Source organism: Heterocephalus glaber, unplaced genomic scaffold (assembly GCF_053883595.1).
Source record: "Heterocephalus glaber isolate CG9 unplaced genomic scaffold, H.glaber_assembly_v1.0 deba00001666, whole genome shotgun sequence".
Lineage (NCBI taxonomy): Eukaryota > Metazoa > Chordata > Mammalia > Rodentia > Bathyergidae > Heterocephalus > Heterocephalus glaber.
In genome coordinates this window covers 8615611-8626047 of record NW_028258406.1, presented here as the reverse complement: position 1 = coordinate 8626047, position 10437 = coordinate 8615611, and the positions used below count along the sequence as shown (strand labels likewise).

Below are 10437 nucleotides of genomic sequence, written 5' to 3'. Positions count from 1 at the left end.
TGGTTTATGCCAGATGTGTTGGGAATACAAAAACAGGTATGTTTGCGATAAACAAGTTTTTGATCTGTACAGTTTTTTTATTATGGTTCTGGGAATTGAACCCAGAACCTTTGGACTGAGCTACATCTCCAGCCCCCCTTTTTTTCTTTCTTCTTGAGTCTCATTAAGCCACTAAGTTGCCTAGGTGGTTTTCAAGCTTACAACCCTCCTTCATCAGTTGCCCAGAATATTGGGATCACAGACAGGTACCTACAACCCTGGAAATGTGTACAATATTGAAAGGATCATGTTGCATGGAAACTTACACAATAGCTTGAAATGCTGGGTAAAGGGGTAGTGATGAGATATGGCAGACCAATACTAGTTGCAGAACTTCTGAAAAAATTGGACAAAAATATGAATGGACTTAAGTCTTGGCCTCTTTTTCTTTTCACTAGAAGACCTTAATGATGTACATGCTTTTCATTTTACAACATATTACTAAATGTGGGTATAATACACGAATGTTTGTGGCAATGTTTTTTCTCCTTTTTTTTCATAGTGGTTTATTGTCTAAATTTTAAATTGACAATGACTTTCCAGAATAAAAATGGCATTACTCAATCTCCTTTGAAAATAAATGTATGTTACTAAATTTCATGAAAATAAAATAAAACTGGAAAGTCATGTACAAGTTGTCATGAATGATTTTAAGAAGGAAGTGGAGTAGGAATTTGACCTCTATTTTTCTTGAATAACATCTGGTCGATTAAGATATGGATGCCAAGCATGTTGGATCCTCCAAATCCCAAATCCAAAAGATTGATCAAGTGAAAGGAATCAGTACCTCTTAGATTTTCTATGACATTGTTGCCTATGTAAGAACACTGATCTCAGAGAAGAATCGGCTTCAATCTTGCTTCAGATCTTGCATTTTGATTTAATAATTATTAGCTAAACCAATTCAAAGTGATATACTGTATTGTGTTCCCAACTTTTACTAAAGTAAAAATTTAACATTTCTTATTTAGAGTATAAAAAGTTGTAATTTTTACCCAGTAAAATTTGTCCTGATTTTTAAATATTTCATAATTTTAAAGTGTCACCATTGATATTTAGTTATTTTATTGAATATTATTTGTAGCCTTCTAGCAGAAAAAGTACACATCCAGCTGAGTAAATCACTGTGTACACAGAAAGAGGCCTTCGGTTTTGTGGTGAACATTCCACCTGTTACACACCATTAAATTTCAATGTGACTAAGCATTATTGTAGAAAAATCAAGTATTTTCTCCATATTTCTGGCTCATAATCTATAGTTCACCTGGATCTACCATTAGTTAAATATAGAGCATTGTTTATTCTTTATTCCAGCTGTTCAATGTCTTTAACACCAAGGTTAATATATCTCTGAATCACAAGTCAATCTCTTCAAAACTTACTTTTGAGAAAGTTTAATAGAAAGTTAACTTGACTAGCCAATTACTTTCATGCATTACCATAGTTTGTGAACAACAACAGTAGATATATTTCCAGAGAGAGTTATTTCCTGTTAATCAGTGCTATTTTATTAATTTTATTAATAGTTATGACTATCACAGTCACATGCAAACATTTTTGTTAAAAGTTTCAGAAGTTTCATAGTAATAAACACAATAAACAAAGTGGAAGAAAGGACCATATTAAAATTTATTGCTCGCTCTCTTATTAGATTGAAAACAGGTGGGCTGTAGTTTTAGCTCAGTGGCACCACGCCTGCCTCGCAAGCGCAAGCTCGTGAGTTCATTCCCCCTTACCAAAAAAACCGAAAACAGGTTACAGGCTTTTATCTTCAAATATGAGCCGGTCAAATTTTCAAGTGCGGAATCCAATGTTTCTTCATGAAAAAGCATCAACATCAGTTTGTATGAAGAATAAGTCTCAGATAATTTAATATAGTATGTTTGGTTACATGCGATGTTTATCTTATAATAGATTACTTGTTCTACTCTGACCCTGAAATTCAACCCTAAAGCAAATTTTGTTACTCAGGACTCTCTCACAAAACTGCTTACACGTCTGTCATTGTCCTCGACAAGGGAAGGTTTGAGCCTGTACTATATTTATTATGCAAATTCCTTTAAAATCTGTGATGCAGGTGTCTCCTGTCTTTCAAAATTAGTTTACATATTAAATGTAGCATAGAAAATGATGGCCCAAAAACTTTAGCTGCTTTGATTTTAATGAGAGACTAGAATAAAGTGTATTGAATATTCTGTTTAATTCATATGCAATAGAAACAGTTAATGGGAAATACTCTAACACACGCTTTGTTTCAGAATATACAAATTGAAGAAAGCAGATGTTACCATAACATGTTTCTTCAGTTGGTTCATTTTATTTGCAAAATATCTGATAAGAAGAAATAGTGAAATCTTTGCTAGAAACATTGTAATATGACTGAGTTTGTTTATTTTTCAAGTGTGTTATTTTATTAACAAAATTGCCTCATATGTCACCTATTCTGTCTGATGAATGTTTATTGAAAGTGGCTAAGAGCTTTATGAATACTTCCATCAGAAAAATGAATCATGATTTTTTAAAAGAGAAGAATTTTAAATAAAATATAAATCAACAAATTAATGTATGATTTTTTAATTCTTTTATTGGTACATTGTAGGTATAGAACACAATTACATTTCTCATTGGGAATTGTACCTTTACATAATGCATCTTGGTTCTTATTTTTTTTCCCCATTCCTAGCCCTCCCTTCACCCCCTCCACCCTTCCCTATTTACAAAGACTTTATTTCCATTTTTTCCATTTCTCATCATTTTTCCTTTCCCTTCTTTCCTTTCCCCTGCCCCTCCCACTACCCCTACCCCTTTGGACCTTTTCTTCCTATTTCACATTATCAATTATTCATTCTAATCATTGGTACATTTTAGTATACAATATAATGGCATTCATCATTGGAAATTTGCACCTTTCCATAGTCTCTCTTGGTTCTTATTTTTCACCCTTGCCCAGCCCTCCCTTCAACCCCTCCATTCCTCCCTATTTACAAAGATTTTGATCCTATTTTTCCATTTTCTCATATTAATCCCATGTTCATAGCAGCACAGTTTGTGATAGCTAAAACTTGGAAACAGCCCAAATGCCCATCAACTGGAGACTGTCTAAAGAAAATGGGGTTTTTTTAATGTATGATTTTAAATATCATAGAAATAAATATTTACTTTAACATTTGCTTCTATATTGCAACCTGAGTTACATGGTCACAAGTTTAACAAATATTTTGAAAAGATGGAACATAATATTTAAATACCTTTCTAAAAGGCATTTGAGACTTCCTATTTAAGCTGTAACATATAAAGAGCTTGGAATACATCTCTTCTGATTTTAAATAAGAAAAAAGATAAGGAAAATGAAAATCACTAATTTTTAAAGAACTATCAAAGAACTGAGGATTCAATTTAAAACATCACCCCAGAATCTGGATAAACAGTCAAATTGGGAGCTACATTTAAGTTATGATTATATCTTAATCCTTATTTACACTTTCAGTTTCTCACACCAGAGAAACTATTTGGTATTTATGCATGTGTGTCCTATTTGTTTCACTTAAGTATATGGCCTCAATGTGCATCCATTTAGCTATAAATATCTCTAGTTTGTCATTCTTTATGGCTGAGTAGTACTCCATTCTTTATCCAGTCTCCAGTTGATGAGCACTTGGGCTGTTTTCAAGATTTACTATTACAAACTGTGCCTCTATAAATGTGAGTGTGGATATATCACTGTGGTATGATTCTTTTAATTCTTTTAGGAAGATGTCCAGCAGAGGAATAGCTGGGTCAATTGGGACCTCTAGTCCTAAGGGAGGGCAGGGGATTGGAGAAAAACTAATAACTAAGATACATCATGTAATGGTACAAGTTCCCAATGATAAATGTAAATGTATTGTATACCTGAAATGTACCAGTAAAATAATTTAAGGGAAAAAAAGATATGATTATATCAAGCAGGAGCTTCAGGAAGCCACTCACTACTAGGAATACCTAAGGAATATTTTTAAGCAACTACTGCAGGCCATGTCAAGTCTAGAATGAGATTGAAAAATTACTCTGGAGGCAAAGAATTGGAAGAGTTCTATGTTTTTTTGTGGGTTTAGCCTCCAGGAACCTCCAAACTTCTAGGAAAAATTGGAGAAATATCTCCTCATGGTTCTTGCAAAGGAAGGAGAAAAATACTCATTATGAAATAAATATGACCATGCATTCTTCAAAGTGAAATCCTGGTCCTTGAGTCACTTGCTGAAAGTCACATGTTTCACCCCAGGCTCTGCAAGGGGCAGTCTTCATGTTTCCTATAAGGAGAGTGGAATAAGTAGGGGAATTCAACAGTTTTTTTAGTCATAATTGAGGTGCACAGATCCAATGAAGGATTAACATTAAATCATAAGAAAACCTCACTTCTCAAATGTTTTATCACCTTACTAAATGAACTTCTGCCTAATAACAGTGGACTAGAAATAAAAGAACTATAAGAACCAGACTCATTCTAAGGAGGAATTCTTAGGAAAACTGAAAGGTTTTGTGAACCCTTTGAAACATACTAGAGGTAAAAATAAGGATAGCAGAAGAATTATATACCTCTCATTCCTACAGCTATAGTAAACATCACTCATAGCAGAACCCCTTGGTACAATTACCTAAAATTTCACAGCAAAAGCCCATTTACCTCATTTCTCATTATCTAATATATTACTTCTGACCTCCTATAAATAACTACAAAGCATGGTAAAAGATATAGAAAAGAAACAATGTGAAGAGAAAAGGCAGGCACGTGAACCAGTCTTAGACATGCCGTAGACTTTGTAATTAATAGGAAAGAAAATTAAAAAACTATTATTCATATTTTATGGGCTCTAGTGGAATAAAAGGCAAATATGTAAGGAGAGTTGGAGAATGTAAGCATAAAGACAGAAAAATAAAAACAAGTGCTAGAAATGCCTTTCATTGTCTCAGCGGTAGACTGTCAATAACTGAATGATGAATTAAGGATTTTGAAAATATACTAACAAACTTCTCAAACTATATTGCAAAGAGAAAATGGAGCACAAATTCTGAATAGTATGTCCCAGTATCAAGAACTGTGGTACTACAGTTTGAAAACATGTGACATACATGTAATAGGGTACCAGGAAGCCAAATAAGTGCTAAAGAAAAAGAAGTAATGCAAATAACAAGCATGGCTGAGAATTCTTGAAAATTTACTGCAAAAACTAATGTAAAGATTAAGGAATTAAGCAAACCTAAATCAGTATAAAACAACAACAAACATCTAGACATAGTATTTTAAGCTACAGAAAATAAAATACAAAGAGAACATTCTAAACAATACCAATGGATATGGGCCATGGGCTGTACAGGAACAAGGATGAAAATAGAGTATGTGGACTTCAAACAAGAACCCATCAAATCAGGAAGAGAGTGTGATGTAATATATAAAACACTGAAAGAAATAATAACATCAACATAGATTAAATATCCAGCTAGATTGTCCTGTATGAATAAATAAGAAATATTTTCTTCAGATAAGGAAATCTATAGAAATTCATCATTTATATACCTCATAAAAACTTTAAAAGATATTCTTCAGGAAAAGGAAATTATATATCTAGACATTTGATTTCTGAGAGAGTGCATTTGAGCAGTAAATGAAGATAAATAATATTTTCTTGTTATTGATTTACTTACAAATAATTACTGTCTCACAGTAATGATGTCATAACCTACTGGGAAATTTGCCATATGGATATTTTAAATATATGACAGCAGTGTCATAAAGGATGGGGGCTGAATGGAATTGGGAATATTGTGTTACAGGATATGTGTACTATTCATAACATGGTATATTGTTCTATGAAGGAAGACATAAATTACATACAATTGTACATGGAAAAATATAGAATGGCAACTAAAATAATTTGAAAGTACTATAGTTGATATGCTGAGATGAAATGTAATCATAAAATGTTCAATTAACACCAGAGAAATAAAAAAAAACCCTAATTAAAAATGAACAAAGTGTAGTAAATAGAAAATTGTTATAAATATGAAGGGTATTAATTAAACTATATCAATAATCAACTTAAATGGGGATGATATAAATATATGAATTAAAAGACAAAAATTATTAGAATGATAAAAACTGTGACAAATTATATGTTGTATAAAATAAACCTACTTTTGATATAAAAATAAAGAGATTAGAGGTAAAGATTTATTTTTTTGTGTGGTACCAGAGATTGAACTCAGAACCTTGCACGTTCAAGGCAGGCATGGTGCAAATGAGGTAAATCCTCAGCCCTAGAGGCAAATATTTATACACATGTTCAAACTTACCAAAAACCATTTGGAGTTTGTATATTAATTTCAGATAAAGTGGTCTTTAGAACAATGAAATAACATGATTTTCAAACACAGAATAAGATAAATTACATATATAAAATTGTTATTTCATAATGCTAAAAGGGGTTGATTCCCCAGATCTGAACATTTTCCTTAACATGTTAAGAACTTGATAGCAGAGCATTAAAATATGAGAAACAAAAGTGATCAAAACTTAGAAATAGAAAATACTACTATTGTAGTATAATAATACTTTCACTTAGAAATTGAGAGATAAAGGAAAGAAAGATCTACAAGAATGTAATTGAAATGACCAAAGACTCTAATCAATTTCATCTAATTGATGTCATATTCCACCCAAAAGCAATCGAATACGTATTATCAAGCTGTACAGAACAGTCACAAAGATAGTCAATATTATGGGTCATAAAACAACAAGTTTTAAAAATCATAGAACACACATTTCTAGAGAAATTAAAGAAATGAGTAAAATAATATACCTTTAAAATACCATAAAATTTGTAAATAAAAGAAAACTACTTACAAATACACTTGAATAAATTATACAGCATCCTTCATAAGTCTGCTCCATAACATGGTTTAGGTTATAAAGTAGAAAAAGAATCACAAATAAACCATTACTGATATAGGTGTAAGCCTCCATCAGTGGAGTGTAAATTTCAAATCTCTGAAATAGAATGGCAAAGAGTGGTAGGAAATGGTGGATTTTCTTTAACACTCAAGGACAGAGCAAAAGTTTGAAGAAGTCTAGGAGTTGGGAAAGCCAGGAGAGCACCTAAAACAGAGAATAAAGAGGTAGGCCATCTTTCTGGAGCACACATCTTACTGAGAGTACTTGCGAAGGCACTGACATAACATATTTGCAGTCTGGAAAATTTGACTTCTACAACCCTCTCCCCTTTTTCCTTACCCAGCCCGCTTTGAGTTGTATAGTATTACCTCTTTTTGCTTTTCTCTTTCTCTATACAGTTTTCTCACTATTTGATTACAAGATATTATACACTGTGATTCCATAGGTTCTTGGGTTGTCCACTCTCTTTTAATTCCAAATTGATTCATGTTGGCTATTTCAACCAAACTTCATCTCCATACATTTTATATATGATCTGTCTAGGATATAAGCTTAATGAAGGCCTTTACCATTTTTTTTCACACTCATATGTACCAAGCATATGGCTTGACATAGGCAAAACAGAAATTCAATAAGTAATTGTTCATTAAGTCATTATCAAATGCACACTCCTTATGAATCTCCAAAGTTATATGAAGCAGAGGTACCTGGCCATTTGTTTAAGATGAATACATTTCTAATCCCTACCAACAAATTCCTATTCAGTTTTTGAGATAGGAACAGGAATCATTTTAAACAAACTTCTTTTTTGGGAGACACTGCTCTCATTTTGAGAAACACTAGAAAACGCAGGTATATTTTAACCATATTTTTAACCAGTTGAATATACTTTTAACACTTTCAAATAAAATATTTGTAAACTCAGACTTTTTCTTTTATAAATAATTTTCTATTCCTGAGAATATTTTCTTTCTTACTTTCCCTATATATTATTAATATCTTAATTTTTCTATTTTTTTACATTTTAAATGTTAGTATTGTTGCTTCTGATATTGGTCTTCATTTGCCTCCAGTGTCATTTTATTATTTTAAAATTTAAAAAGCAAATGATATTTTTACTACAAAAGAAATAGGATTTTCTCCAAATACTTCAATGTAATGATTAAGATATGTAACTATAAATTTAGTATATGAGTAAAAAGTAGAAATAATGTAAAATGTTCTAAATGAACAAATTAGTTGTTGAACTTGTTTATGAACTAAAAGTTTTAGATATATTATGTTTTAAATCACACATTTCACTGCGTTGTGTTATACTAAATTATTTCCACTGTTAATTTACTTATTTTAAATAATACTTCTGAAAATATTTACACAGAACACAGCATTGTAAGTATTTTGCAGATTATCTGGATAAAAATCAGTAAAAAGACCATCTATTCCAGTACTTTCTACATTTAAAGAGAAGGGAAGGAAAACAGAGATAGAAAAAAATACATTAAATACTTTAAAAATTAAAAAATGTATATGAATAAAGATTTCAACTTCTTCATATCTATTGTTCCCCATATGTGATAATTAACAACTATGAGAGCATATTTTGACTCTTTTAATTAGTAATTAGAATAAAGAAAAATAATTTGTTGTATTTGTGGTGAGATAATGCCCATATGTGTTTATGATACATGAAACATATTTTGCACTATAAATTTTGGATGCAAATCTCTCCTTTTTGCTATCTCTCTAAAAGTTAAAATTGTTTTCACCTAACCAAATATCTTTGCAAAATATGAGCAGAAAATGTAAGTTATATGGAAACAATGTTGCCAAGAATCAATCAATAAGAATTAAATAATGAGATACTTTACTAGAGCACTAAAAATGTAAACTCAGAAATTCTTTTGAACACTATTTGTGTTATAAAGTACAGTATTTTCAGTTATGAAAAATGTTCCTCAGTGAATCCATTTGTCTAGTTTGATTCCTACTTTGAAGCATTATATGCACAAATTATAATTGTAAAATTCAAATTTTGCAGGATTTTATGATGATAAATTATTTAATTCTCCCATTATGCTAAATCCATTTGTGAGTTTTGCCTTTGAACTACAAAGGAAAACTAGTAGATAAATGAAATAGTAGAAATCACCTTGAAACCACCACACTATATTTTGAAAATATGTCAATATATTTTCTTTTTGCATTTTTTCAAACAGTTTCCTTTCTTGCCATCCCAATATATCCATCTGCCATTGGGTGTAGGAAATAGAAATTAGCAATGAGACTGGAATAGCAGTTGTAAAGTAAGACATTGAAAGGAACAAATTTGTTGTTTGCAATGACACAGTTTTAAATCCAGGATTTGGCAGTTGTTAATCTGTATTCCATATATAATAATTAACATTACAATGACTTTAAGATAAACAAATATTTGATAATGACAAAATAAAAGAAGGTATGGCTCAATTCAGCAGCACATGTACTAAAATTGGGATGATAAGAGAGATTAACATGGCCACTGCACAAGGAAGACACACAAATTTATGAAGTGTTCTGTACGAAATAAATAAATAAATAAATAAATAAATAAATACAGGTGGAAGGAAGGGAAATGAAAAGAATTGAGATGTGTATGTACATGTACCAATTCCCTACCATTAATGTGATCATTAGGTATTGTCAACATGTTTTAATAATAATTTAAAAGGTAGATAATAAAGAATACAGTAATTAAAATACATAAATTTAAAAATTTTTAAAGGAATTGTTAACTTTTTGACAGGCAAATTTTTACCTATTTATGAGGTAGAATGTGTTGTTTTGATATCTTTATACATTGAGTAGTGATCAATTCAAGGTAATCAGCATATCCATCATTTTAAACTTTTATCATTTACATGACAAGTGCCCTCAAAGTCTTTTTCTATTTTGAGATATATAATGTTATTTCTAGCTATATTCACTGTTCTGTGCCATAGAACACTGGCATTTATTCCTATTGAACAATAACTTCATACTTGTTGATCTACCTCTCCCCCTGATAATAGTAAAATTATAATTGTGAAGTCTGGTGGGCTTGATTGCGAAACTTCTAAGAAAGCATAGATATTATCTTGCCTGTTATTGTGAGAATGTCGAAAAACATACATACTTGTTAGTTTAATTAACTATCCTTTTGTGATAATATTATATTTCTTATAGTGTTATCAATTTCTTCATCTCTAAAAAGACGTGCTATTGGGCTTAGTTCAGTGGAAAGAGGAAGAACACTTAGTGAAGTTTCACTTTACAGAGTATGTAGATATCCTGGCTTTTTTATTCTCCCTATTATGGAGTGTATTAAGAACAAAGAAGTCAAAGGAGGACATATTGGAACTCAAGTATTGTAAACTTTTCCTTTTTTTCATGCTTCCTCGGGATAAATAGTTAAAAAATTGAGGACAACTGTAGGGAAAAATTGGTATATTAGG

At 31.0% G+C, this 10437-nt stretch overlaps 1 non-coding gene across 1 annotated transcript; it reads left to right on the top strand.

The window, feature by feature from the left end:
• Window positions 1-9425: 9425 nt before the first annotated feature.
• LOC147822249 (U6 spliceosomal RNA) lies at window positions 9426-9530 on the top strand. The gene has a single exon (XR_015445933.1). It is a non-coding gene; the product is annotated as a U6 spliceosomal RNA (small nuclear RNA).
• The last annotated feature ends 907 nt before the right edge of the window (window positions 9531-10437 follow it).